This window comes from Urocitellus parryii, chromosome 5 (genome assembly GCF_045843805.1).
Source record: "Urocitellus parryii isolate mUroPar1 chromosome 5, mUroPar1.hap1, whole genome shotgun sequence".
Lineage (NCBI taxonomy): Eukaryota > Metazoa > Chordata > Mammalia > Rodentia > Sciuridae > Urocitellus > Urocitellus parryii.
In genome coordinates, this window is record NC_135535.1 from 5,081,968 (window position 1) to 5,095,002 (window position 13,035).

Consider the following 13,035-nt stretch of genomic DNA (forward strand, 5'->3'; position numbering starts at 1 on the left):
GGTGTGCTGGGGACCACGGTCCCATCACGGTCAAGGCGTGTCCAGCGCCCGGGACAGCCACTGCCATTAGACGTGGGCTCCACAGGGACACTGCGCCACCACGAGGCCAGTCCAGGCCACTGTGAGGGAGTGGGGACTCCAACCTTCGAACGTCACTGCCAGTGCACCCCAGGGGCCTGGCAAGCCACAGTGCTGCCCGCGCAGGGCTGGGCTCACGCTGGACAGCGACAGCAGGCCGCATCCGGTGCTCAGCCACGGGAGCTGCCCCGGAGCAGCCCTGAGACGGGCGCAGTCTCACCCAGCCTGAGTCCCGCTGACACCCTCTCCTGTGCCTGACCGAGGGTCTCCAGGTCTTCCTGGTGTGGCCCTTGGAGCCACGGGCTGCAGCGCGAGCCCCCCTGGCCTGGGCGTGACGAGAGGGCCTGGAGCCCCGCAGGTCCACCGTGATGTCTGCCTGCAACGTGGCTGCCCAGCACAGCCCTCTCAGCACCTCTCCACGCAGGCCCTGTCCCTAGGCAGCAGGTGATCAGTCATCCCAGGGCCCTGAAAGGAGGGACCCGGCCTCTTTCTGACATGAGGGGATCGAGGCTCGGGCGGGAGGCAGAGCCAGGAGTCTGGCTGCTGTACCTGTCACTTAAAGGGGGACAGGAAGTTGGCAAGGTGGCCTTGCCGTGCTGGGGGACACTGGGCGAGTCCTGCCCTTTCTGTCCCTGTTTCCTGGCCTGCAGCAGGGGCCACGTGGGTCTTGGAAAGTCACCGGCGGGTCCAGGTTCTGGGCTGCAACTCAGCAGGGGGCCCAGGCCATCCCAGGTGCTCTGGGGCAGGGGTCTGGAGAGACCGGGGCACACGGTGACTCTGCCTACTGACTCTGCCCAGGTCCACTCGCACCCAGGGAGGAAGCTAAGGCATGCAATCTCCAGCTGCCCGCTGTGTGGCCTTGGCAAGCCGCTTCACCACTCTGATCCTCCCTGTCCTTAGCTGAAATGGTACAAAAATAATGCCTGGCTCATGGCCGGCTGTGGGCAGGTCCCTGAGCCTGGAAACCAGACTCCTCTCCTCTGCCCTCTGCCAAGGGAAGCGGGGCGTGGCTGGCCCTGGTCATCCAGGAGAGCCCAGACGGGGTGTGCGGCTGTCCTAGGCCACAGGCACGCTCTGCCTCAGCCCTCTGACCCTGGCCACGCCCGTCGGGCTCTGGGCAGCTGCCAGAGGGTCTCACTCACCACAGAGGTGCCCGGTGGCCTGGCGGCAGCTGGCACACACCACACAGGCAGGGGCCATCCGGCCAGGGCTGCGGCTCCGCCCTCTGCCCAGTCTGGCCGTCCTCCCCATGGGAGCCCCCCAGGATGGACTTCCACAGGCTGAGCCTCCGCCAGGGGGTCTCCTGTCCCTGGGCTTCGGGAAACACAGGGTTTTGCCATAGCAGAGGCCGCTCCGCGAGGCCAAGCCCATCAGTCCACACCAGCAGGAAAGGACGCCCAGCAAGACCCAAGAGGCCGCCTGGGCCTCAGGGACCGGAGCTGCTGGCCCCTGGACAACCCGCGGCCGCCAACCAGCTGGAGCTCGGGGCCGAGCCCCAGATCACACAGCGTCCCGCCGAGGGGCGGAGCAAGAGCGGGCACAGAGAGGGGGAAACTGAGGCCGGGGGCAGAGCCAGGCGGCCTTGCTCCAGGCTGAAGTCGGGCCAGGTGGGGGGACAGACCCAGGTCAATCCCAGCTCGACCTCTGACCCCGGGCCGATTTGGTTATGAGTAAAGGAGAATGCGTAGCAGTGACTTCTGGGGTGACTGAGGACTCCGGAGGCCGTCTGGGTGGCACCACAGGGCACAAGGCACCCCCTGAGCAGAAGCCCTAACAAGCGTTTATTGAGCCAATACTCTGTGCCCGGCCGGGAGAGAAGAGAAAAGGCGCATTCGTGCCCCAGACCAACCTAAGCAGAAAAGGCGGAGCGCACCCTTGGGGCAGTTAGTGACCTGCCTCGGGTCAGCGCTTCGATCCTGATCTGGGCTGCAGTCCCTATCTTAGTCTCCTGAGAGGCTTCTGAGGAGACGCTGTGGTGGCCATGGGAGAAGTCTGGGCAGAGATGCCCCAGTCCAGCCTCTCAGGAGCTGTGTGGCCTTTGGCCCATTACACAACCTCTCTGGGCCCCCTTGCTGCAGCTGGGAGAGGAAGGCGTGGCCTTGCCTCCACTCGGGGCATTTCTGTGAGGCGTCATGGTCCTGGGGGCACTTGGTAATGCAGAGGCTCCTACAGGAGCGGGTGACCACCATCGCTGTTGTCATGGCTGTTCCCCGAGGCCTGTCCAGGAAGAGCCGGGCTCTGTGGGGATGGCCTGATGCCCGCACTTGGCTCAAGCATCAATTTGCATCAACTAATTCTCCTCTCTGCTCAGGGTCTGAGGCCCCTCATGTAAGAGGTCAGCCGTGACCGGCCGTGACCGGCTGTGACCGTGAGAGCCGCCAGCCCGGGAACACGGCTTAGACAGGAGGGCGGGCGGGGCTGAGAGGATCCTGCCGTCCACCCTCAAGCTGGGGGCTCCCGAGGTGCGGGTGGACACTCACGTCCAGCAGGACGGGTGCTCCCTGCCCACTGCGCTTGACAGATGAGGTGGCAAGGCTGTGTGGCAAGTCGCCAGGGGACACTGCCCATGTCACCAGCTGCTCCGCGGCTGGGGTGGCCTGGAAGCCAGGCTGCCACCTCAGGTGTCACCTCTCTCCACAGTTCCTCATGGTGACATAAGGACAGGATGTGACACCCTTGGGCTCTCTGTGACTTAGCTCAGGTCACCAGGAGCAGAGCCTGGTGTCACCGTGTGCATGTGAGGAAACGGAGTCTGGGGAGGCCAAGCCAGGGTCCAGTCCTGGGGTCTCCCGGTGGCTGTCCCCTGCAGCCCCCGCACCCTGCGGTGCTGGTGGCGGCACCTGGGGGCCAGGGGCCAGCAGGCCAGCGGGCAGCCTGGGGTCGGGCTCGTCTCCGGGGCTCTGCTGCCCGCTCCTCCTGGCTGCTGGGGCTGGCCCCTTCTTCCCTGCAGTGGTGGCCTGGCGGGACCCCAGGCTCCATCCTGTGGGCGTCGGTGAGCAGAGGGTGGCCAGATCAGCACTGTGCTGGCCGGAATGTTGTCCCTGCTGCAGCCAGAAGGCCAGGGGACGCAGCAGCCCCGCCACTTGGGTCTCCCCGGCTGGCGGCAGGGTGCTATCAGGTGGGCCCCTTCCTGGGGTCTGGGGAAGAAACTGTCCCCCAGTTCACTCTGGTGTGGACAGAATCCAGGTCTGACGGGGACCGTGTCAGACGGCAGCCCCCTCTTGACCTGCCCCAGACACCTGGAGTCCGGCCCCTCTCACCGGGGTCTCTTGGGGCTGCTACCCACCCCCCCACCCCCGACACACACACACTCTGCTTTTAAAGAGCTCTTGTGAGGTGGCCCGTGCGCCCAGTCACCTCCTGGTCCCAAGGTCAGCTGCTCAGTGCCCTTGACTAACCCACAGGCTCCCTTTCACCCTGCAGCAGCGTCTCAAGGTAGCACTGGGCAAGGCTGGCGGGGCTCAAGGCAGCCCTGCCTGGGCATCTGCCAGGGCCAGAGGAGGGAACTTGGGCGACACACGTGGCCAGGAGGGAGCCCGGCTCTGGAGCAGGAAGGAGGGGCCTGAGGCTGAGTGGCACCTCGTGCAGAGAGCTGTCTCTGGCTCCGCCTCTGTGTGCATCTGGCCCGGGGAGGCCCCTGGACCCATGCCCAGCTCCCTGCACCTGCATGCCCAGGTCTCTGGGACAGTTGCCATCTGCACAGGGAGCCCTGTCTGCACCTGAGGACCACCCACATCCTGCAGATGAGCTCGGAGGGCAGGGGCTCAGGCTCAGCATCTGTCACTACAGCCGTCCTGACCCTGGCCACCCTACCTCCAGACACCGGGGCGGGGGTGGGGGGCGAAGTTCCTCCACCATTTGGGAGAAGGGCAGCTGGCCCCACTGCAGACAAAGGCACAAGAATGGAGGGGCCAAGCAGGCCCGTCCTTGGCTTCCATCTCCTCCGGGGCCTCCTTCCTCCCTCCAGCCAGGTCCTTCCTCGGCCTTGGGTCAGTCAGGAACCGGCTGCACCCCTCCCCCACTCCGTCCAAGGTCCAGGGCGAGCCGGCAGCGTCCCCTGACCCTGAGCAGGGGGCAGGCCTCACTCCACTCCAGCAGAGCCCTGGGGTCCCTGCCTTAGGTCCTGAATTCGGGTCAGGGGCCTGGAGGTGACATCCCAAGACCATGAACAGGAGGGAAGGCCTGGAGGCCTGGGAGGTGGGTGGCCGCTGCCCCAGAGGGAGCGCAGGTGGGGAGGCGCGTCCCCTGCCCCCCAACCCGGTCATAGCCCCCAAGCCCCGCCCCCGGAGGCGGGGCTTGGCGACCGAGGTGGAACGCCTGGGGCCCAACTTGTAATTAAATGGCAGCGATTTTGACGTGGCAGGTGATCTTCTCGGGAAGCCTGGCTTTAAATTTAGCTTCCTCCCCAGCCAGCCCTTTGAAAAGGCTGCGCTCCTGGGAGACGGCATGAGTCATCGGCCGCCCGCCGCCCGGTGAGCAGCGGAGTCTGCGGGGGAGCGGGCCTCCGAAGGCAGGGGAATAGTAAATAAGGCCGGGCGGCCGGCGGCAGGTGCTCAGAAGTGGGGCAGGGGACTGTGGGGGAAAGCCAGCCGGGTGGCTGTGCCACTCCCTCCGGCCTCCAGGCCCAGCCCCCTGGACCCAGCACCGCCCTGCTGAAGGGTATGTGCGCGCCCTGGGCCGTGCGCCCTACTCCCGTGCGCCCCAGTCCCGCGGGTGCAGGGGGAGCTGGGAAGTGCTCCCCCAGCCCACAGAGAGCCTGGAGTCCCTGGGTGCCGTCTTATATGGCAAGAAGGGAAAATGCCCTTTGTCATAGGAACTGGGTTGAGGACGCAGAGGTGGGAGCTCAGCTGGGGTCCCTGGGTGGCCCAGGTGGTCACATGGACCCTCCTGAGGGAGGCAGAGGACTTGGACCCCAGGAAGCCCACAAAGAGGAGCAGAGGGCATGTGGAGACGCAGGCCTGGAAGACTACAGTGATGCCGCCACCAGCCAAGGACACTGGGGCCACCCACAGGAGCTGGAGGGCCAGGGGGGGCCTCCCTAGACTCCCCGAGGAGCTGGCCCTGCAGAGAACTGGGCCGGGGGACTGGCGGTGGCCTCCTGCCTCCAGAACCGTGAGGGGTAAACTCCCGTCTGTTTAGGCTCCAAGTTCACCTGGTCACCTGGTCACGTTCACCCAGCCCTGGGGCACCAGTGTACAGAGGCTGGGAAAAGGGAACCCAGCCCACGGTCACCTGCCCACAGTCACCTGGTGAGTGGCCAGGGGAAGATTCACACCCAAACTCACCAGGTCCAAAGTCCCTGGCCTCCAGGAAGAGCAGGAGCCCCTGGGGGGGCTGGGACCGTGCGAGCTGCAGCGTCCCCCCCCCCATTAGGGCCAGTCACAAATCTGCGGCCTGATGTGGTGACACCCTACTGGGGAGAAGCAAGGTGGGGCCCAGGGGCACCGTGGAAGGAGGGACATGGGGTGTGAGGAGGCCACAGGGCCACCTCTGGGTGATGCACAGGAGGCCACCACAGGTAGGGAGGGATGTGCGTGTCCCCTGTAGAAGGGGCAGGCAGAGGCCACCCTTCCTGCTGTCACCAGCGGCCTCGGCACCTCCCCTCCGTGGCTCAGGCCATGGGGGCCCACTGGGTGACACAGCTTTAGGGGTCCCCTGAATGCACCGCACACACAGCTCTCTCACAGAGAGACACACGACCACCACACGCATGGAGAACACACACACACACACACACACACACACATATGCCTGGGCGCCCCCCCCCACCGGCCCCGCATGCCAGCGCCTCCATCACACCCCCACAGCTCACCCTGGCGAGGCTCACCACACACACTCCATACACACAATCGTGCACAAACAACCACGCACACTGTCCACAGCCCACTACCTCCGGCCCCTCCCCTCCCTTTCACTGTCCCCTGGGGCCCTGACGTGCCAACATCCCAGGCTCTACCTGCAGGGAGGGAGGGGACTGGCCCTCTTAGCACAGCCTGAGAATTGAGTTCCGGGATCTGGCTGCACCTCCCAGCCCCAATCCTGCTCCCCTGGGACCCCCACCTGCTTCTTCACCTCTCTGGTCCTTGTCCTAGGCAGATGGTCACGGTCCCCTCTGGGGATGGCCTGCCAGGGGCTGGGTGAAGTCTTCTTCGCCCGTTCTGTCTCAATCCTTGGACTTGGGGGACAGAGCTCTGCTCTGTGCTGTGCCAGGCCGTGAGAGACTCTGCTCCAACCCTGTGCCCTGGCTGCCGCCTCCCTGCCCTCCCGGTGGCCCTAACCTCACTAGCTGGGGTGTCTCTGGTGCCCTCTGGCCATTGGTCAGGACCCTCGCCTGGTCCTTGAGCTAAGTTCAGCAGCTCAGACCATGTCCCCTGCAGGGGGGAGGGCACAGATGCCTGTGTGACAGATGGGGAGACCCAGGCACCCCACTGCTGCAGGCTTGGAGGATGTGCCCTGGCACCACTCTGCCCGCCAGCTGGGTACCCTGGCACACAGCCAAGCCTCCCTGAGCCCCGTTATCCCTGAAAGGAGCACTGAATGCAGCTCGAGAAGTGCCAGACGGACCCCCAGCTGCTCCGGATCAGCACTGGGGTCTGCCTGCACTTGCTGAAACTGGTTCACACAAAACTAGGGGGCAGCCCTTCCAGGCGCGCCCTTCCCCAGTGCTGCTGAGGGCACCTGGGAGCCAGGGAAAGTGAAGGGCCGGAGCTCAGAGGTCAGGCATACCCAGGCGGGAGTCCAATTCTACCCCCTGCCAGCTGTGTGGCTCAGAGTAGGAGCCTAACTTCTCTGAGCTCAGGTTGCCTTGTCTAAGAAGTGGGAAGGACACCACCCAGTGCTGTAGTTCGGAATAAATACAATATCCTGTATGAAGGGATGAGCTTCTCCGGAGGTTTGACCCCTGTCCATGAAAACAGAATCAGACCCAGCTATGCGGGCAACTCGTGCAGTCAACACTAGGTAGGACTCTCCAAGGCCTGCCCTCCAGATGCTTAAACTTATTCTCTTTCCAAAAATGGTTAGGCCATTCCCCCTGCAGAAGGATGGGGCAGCTAGGTCCTCCCCACAAGTCCTTTGTGACCAGAGGCCACAGGGAGGTGGGGAGGTCGAGGGGCACTGGCTTGAGGCCAGACAGTGAAGCACTGCCTTTTCCTGCTGGTGACAGATGAAATGGGGGTCAGACAAGAAGTGGGGGCATGCTGGGGTGGAGTCAGGACAGGACCCCAGTCTGGCCCAGGAGGGTCAGGACAGCCTGGACGAGGGTGTTATTTGATGTGGAGAGTTCTTGGCCTGTGCCAGCTAACCCTGGCATTGACCATCTGGCTCAGGGTCTGGCTGGTGGACAAACCAGCAGGGAGGTGATGGGGAGGGGCCTTCCTGGAGCAGAGGGCAAGAGGGCAGCGCGCGGGGGTCTGTCCACCTGGCAAAGGGGCAGAGGTGGAGGGTCCGGCAGAGGTGGAGGGGGGAGCAGCTGGGAAGGAAGCAGGTGAGTGTGTGGGGACGGGAGGGCCAGAGTCAGAGGCGGCTGGGAGAAGACAGGGAAGACGGGAGGAAGAAGGGAGGAAGGGGAAGGCGGAAAAGAGGGAGGAGGAACAAAGGAGCGAGGAAGGAGCCAAGGAAGGACGGGGAGGAACAAAGACGGAGTAAGAGGCAGGGAGGGAGGGAAAGTGAGAGGACGAGCCGCGGAAGGAAGGGGACAGTCGCAAAAGAAACATTAGGAGAAAAACCAGGGTGGCGAGGGGAAGAGCGGGGGGCGCCGCGAGGGAAGGGAGGACCGCGAGCAGCGGCGAGGGCGACGGCCGGCGGCGGCGAGGGCGCGGCGGCGCGAGGGCAGCCGGCAGCGCTCGGCGAGGGGGCAGCAGAGGGCGCGGAGCGCGCGGCGCGGTGGGAGCGCAGCGGGCAGCAGCGGCGGCGGCGGGCGCGGGCCGGCGGCATGAGCGCGGCGGCGGCGGCGGCGGGCGCGGCGCGGGGCTCGGGGCTGCCGGGCGGCGGGGCGGCGCGGGCCGCGGAGTAGGCGCGTGGGGCGGGCGCGCGGGGATGCGGCGAGCGGCCGGACCCCCAGCCCGAGCCCCGGCTCCCGCCCGAGCCCCGGTGCCGCGCTGCGCCGGGCGCGCCTAGAAGCGGGCGCCGTGCCTTCAGCGACCCGGAGCCGCGGAGCCCGGAGTCCCCGCGGCCCCCGGAGCCGGGACAACTGTTGCGGCGGCGGCAGCGGCGGCGGCAGCGGCGGCGGCGGGGGCGGGGGCACGGCCGGGCGTGGGCAGCCCCCGCGCCCCAGCAGGCGGCTCCCGCGGGCGCCGGCTCCGGCTGCGGAGCCAGGAGCGAGCCGGCGACGAGCACGAGGTGAGCGGGGGCGGCGCGGGGGAGGGGGCGCCGGGCGGGGGTCGCGACGGGGGGCGGGGCGGCGGGGGCGGGTCCGCGCGGGGGGCGGGGTCTGCGGCCGGGGCGGGGAGCCGGGTGCGCGAGCCGCGCGGGCCAGGGCGGGCGCTCCGGGCGAGGCGCGTCAGGTGCACTGGGTCCAGGGCTCTGGAGAGGGGCCGGGGACCACCAGCCGGAGTAGAGCAGGAGCCTGCGGGGCAGCCGGTGCCCAGGCGTTGGGGTCCGCTCCGGGGCTGGCCAAGGTGGGGATCGCTGAACCCGCGCGAGAGAGGAAGGGGCCTAGGTTGGAGGAACAGTCCGGGACGCACGGTGCAGGGACGCGGCAGCCGGGACCGGAATCCGCGTCCGAGGTGGGGACCAGCGTCCAAGGACCGAGTCCGGGAGCGCAGCCAGCCGAGCCCGGTGCGCGCCGGGCAGGGACCAGGCAGGTTCACGCTGCGGACCTGGCAGGTTCCAGGAGTCCCGGCTGGGCGGCGTGGGGGACGGGAAAAGCCCCCCAAGTGCGTGCCCCTCAGTCCCAGTCCGCCGCGTGGTCCCTGCGGAGCCACCGCCGCTTCCTGGTGCCGAATCAATATTGATCCCGCGCTCGGGGCTGGGTGGCCCGGCAGCCGCCTCGGAAGCTCATTAGCTCCAGCGGTTGCTATAGAAACGAGACCCCAAGCGTCTTCAGGTTATATTTATTCTAATTATTATTATCATTATTAGTATTAGTATTTGTTACTCAGCCGGAGAAAAAAGAAGGGAGGAGAAAAACCCAGGGCACCCAGCTGCCTCCAACTGTTTGCCTTGGGAGAGAGCGAAGCAGCTCGTGGGCCAGGCCGCTCCCTTCCCGGTGGCCCCAGGCATCCAGGCTGCCCCCCAACCAGGGGTCAGTGGGTGGGAAGGGGTTATGTAACCCGTGGGGAGAGCTGTGTGTGCCTGTGTGTCTTCCCTACCTCTCTGGGCCTTGTGGTCCGTGGGCTGAGTGACAGCTCCTGTCCAGACGAGGTTGGGAAGAGCCAAAAGTGACGGCAGGATGGCAGGAGTGCCCCTGCCCTGGCCCTGGCAGTGCTGGCCTTGTGACCTTGAACCAGGGTCTCGACTGCTCTGAGCCTCGGTTTCCTCATCTGAAAGAGAGCTTGATCCGGGCCATGCCCTCGGCCAAAGGTTGCTATGAGGTCACAGCAGGAAGTTCCCAGCCAGCCCTCATGGCTGTGTGACCCCGACACCCCGCCTCCTCTGGACCTGTTCCTGGCCCCAGGCATGGGCTCAGAGGCCTTCAGTCCCCGAGGGCTTGTGACTTGACTGTGGAGGCTGAACTGTCAGCCGTTCAGACCCAGACTGACGGCCAGGTCCTCCTCTGTCACCTGGTTCCGACTGTCTCCAGCGCCCAGGAATGGGAGGGTCCAGGGGCCTTTGGGAAGGGCAGTCTCTGGGTAGGTCACGGGGGTAGCTGGAAATGTCACTCCGAACCTGGATCTGAACAACTCTAAATGGGTGTCAACCCAGGACCATCCCCTGCCTGTGGGACTTGCCCAGAATGGGGACCTGTCCCTGTCCCTCCTCCTCCCAGCATCGCGCCTCCCCAGAGAGGCTCCTCTCCTGGCTGGAGGGGGTGTCGAGCAAGAGGTGAACAGAAAGTCCTGCTGCCCGGCCGCTCTGGCCCCGTGGGGCTGCAGCTGAGAGCATCGGGCAGGGGCTTTGGCCAGTGTCTTTGATGTCACTGTCTCCCTGGTTCGGGCTCTGTCCCAGGCATGTGAGAGGCCCTGCACTGACAGGGCAGGTGAGGGAGGTGATTCGGGGGCGCGAGTGTGTATGAGTGTCCCTCTCCTGGGCCACCCAGCCTGGAGCTCACTGGGGCAGCTGGACTGAGCTGGAGGTGGAGGGGCTGGGGCTGCTCCAACCTTTGTGGGTGGCCCTGGGAGGGAGAGCCGCCTGGAGCCCCGTCCTTCCCCGCCCCTGCCTCGCTGCCTGCTTCAGCAGGGCCCTGGGCCTGCCCGGGGCGGGACGTTCTTGAGGAAGTGGGTGAGGAAGGGCGGGTGGCATGCCTGGGGCCGGCCACGTGGCATGGGGCACCCTTGGGGGCACCTTTCCTGTGGAGGGTGGGTGGAACCGGCAGGAGGGGCAGCTTCAGCCAGGGGACAGGAGGGGTGCGGCCTAGAGCTCCGTGCACAGTGATACGCAGAGGCCATGCCCTCCTGGCCCTGCAGGCCCGAGAGCCAGGGGAGGGCGCGCAGCTGGGGCAGCCTGGAGCAGGGACCCCCAGGCTGGGTGAGGGGTGGCTGGAGAGCAGGTGGGCAGGGAGGGGCCAGGGGCTGGCAGCGGCAGAGGGCATCTGGTCCCCGCTCTCTAGGGAGTCCTCAATCCTCAGCCACCCCCCCCACCCCTTGGAGCACATCATCGGGGAGGGGAGAGGGCTGCCCAGGCTTGGGCTTCCAGGGGCGGGGCCGGGGACCCCAGGTCTGGCTGCTCAGCCATCCTGGCCACAGAGGACTTTGTTTATACGGCACAGCTGCGCCCCGCTGCCATGGGCTGCCCTGGGCAGGGAAGCCCAAAGGCCACCCAGCCAAGGGCTGTGGGGAGTAGAGGCAGAGACCCCGCGCCTCACCTGACCCCCGCGCCACTGATTGTGTTGCACAGAGAAGCCGAAGCCGGGAAGCTGGCTCAGGAGGTGGGTGTGAACACCAGGCAGGATCTCATGGCCCCACCGCCACCGTATTGCTGGGAGCCAGGGCCGGCACCCATGGTAAGGTGGAGGCTCTGCGGACACTCACCACTAGTCATAGTCCTGTTTGTCTTCCTCTGAACTGACCCAGAGTCTTACCCTTAGAGGAAAGATTTCACCTCCTTGCTTAGAGAGGCACTGTCTCTGTTAATTCAGCCTCTGTGGCTTTCATTTCTGTCCAGTTGATTCACACAACAGATTTACACTGGTCTTAGAATGGACTCTGTGGCTCTCCCCAGCTGTTCTCTGTGGAAGTAACTGAAACTGATCTATCACCAATTCCTAAAACAGTGGGGCTCCTTTTCTGACCATCCTCTGTAGGGCGCGGTCCTGGACACCTGCAGCCTGAGGGTGAGGAGAGGCGCGTGCTCCTGGGGAGAGGGGGGTGTCCCAGCTCTGTAGGTGCTGCTGACCCTGCCTGGGGCCTGGCAGGAGGGCCGCTCTTCCTGCCTCCCTCCCCCGCCCTCCTTCCTGCAGCAGGGACCCCTGGGAGGCCGAGGGGACCCCGTGACTGCCTGTCGGCCCCCGGGCAGCTTCCTGCCTAGATGCAGCCAGAGGAGGGCACCCGGGGCACCCGCTGGAGGACGTGTGAAGGGACCCTGCTCCTCGGCAGCTCTGGAGGCCCCTCCCAGCCCTGCGCCACCCCCACCTGCTGTGAGGAGCCCCTCCCTCCTTTGCTCTGGGTCCTGGCCAGGTTGGGAGTGTGCGGGGACCTTCCTGGGTCCCTCACTGGGAGCCCTTCACCACAGCCCAGGGCCAGTAACTTGGGGACATGGGGCCCCGGAAAGTACCAGGAAAGCACGGCAGGGTCGGGGTCCTCAGCCTGGGAGCCCTGCCCCCTGGCCAGTCTGGGGGCAGGACAGAGGGAGACAGGACACAGCCTCCCGGGCCTTCTGCGGCCTCTGGGAGGCGGCCTGCAGCTCCTGCTCAGTTCCACGTGCAGATGGGGACACCGAGGCCCAGAGCAGGCTGGGGATGCGTCAAGGTCACACAGCAAACTGGGCGCCCTTGAGGGCAGAGGACGCCCCACCAGACAGGGTGGGTGCTGTCCAGGGGCCTCAGGCCTGGGGTTGGAGGGGCAGACACTCCTGGTGGCCGGGGAAAGCAGCCGGCGCTCAGCCCAGAGCCCCCAGGGCTCCCTCCCTCAAGTCCTGCACGTGCCGCCGGTTCCGGGGCTGGTGAAAGGAGCACCTAGCGGGGCGGGCGCCCATCTGTCGCCGGTGCTCCCCCAGCAGATGCACGCACGCGCCCCGGAGAAATCAAGAAATAATGCATGAGTTTCCCAAATCACACCGTTTAACCCGGAATTAAGCTCTGCACGCTCCTAGCAGAGCCCTGGGAGGGAAAGAATTTTTCTCTGCTCACACTTCCCTGGAAAACGAGAGAAACCCCGATCTTCCAAACCCAGCTCCATCGTCGGATCATCCCCCCCGGGCGCAGTGCCCCGGCAGCCTGGGGACGGCCGCGGAGTCGGTCTCCTGCGCCAGGTTCTGCGGCTGCCTGGCCGCGGGCGGGCGCCCCGGGTTTGCTTTCCCTTTGGGCTCCTTCCCCGGCGGAGGACCTGGTGTATAGACCACAGGAAACGTGGGCAGCTTCTCTTCCTGGCCTGTTCCCCGCACCTGTCGCCTGGGGTCGGGGCCAGGCCCAGGGGACAGGAGGGACCATTTGGATGGAACAGTCTGGCAGTGGAGAGGGGCAGGGGGACCCAGGAGAGGGGCGGGCGGGCTTCCTGGAGGAGGTGGCTCCAGCTGGGGCCTGGCGGGGTGGGTAGGGCGCGGTCTCCCAGGAGCAGCTGCAGGAAGGGTGCGTCTAGCAGGGGCGTGGCCTCCAGGGCGCTTCAGATTTCAGGTGGTGGCTCCCGGTGGCTTCTCAGGCTC

The 13,035-nt window shown here is 66.3% G+C and overlaps 1 protein-coding gene across 3 annotated transcripts in view; it reads left to right on the plus strand.

Annotated features, from left to right (window-relative positions):
* Shisal1 (shisa like 1) overlaps positions 1-13,035 on the plus strand; it is a 95,198-nt gene that overhangs the window by 32,885 nt on the left and 49,278 nt on the right. Inside the window, exon 1 of one of the 3 annotated variants that reach the window (XM_077798995.1) lies at positions 8,354-8,418. The exons of 1 other annotated variant lie outside the window; for it this stretch is intronic. The gene's annotated coding sequence lies outside the window, so the exon portion shown is untranslated. Of the gene's footprint in view, positions 1-8,353; positions 8,419-8,612; positions 8,697-13,035 lie in introns of those variants that run through there. One more of the 3 variants, XM_077798997.1, reaches the window with a different exon arrangement.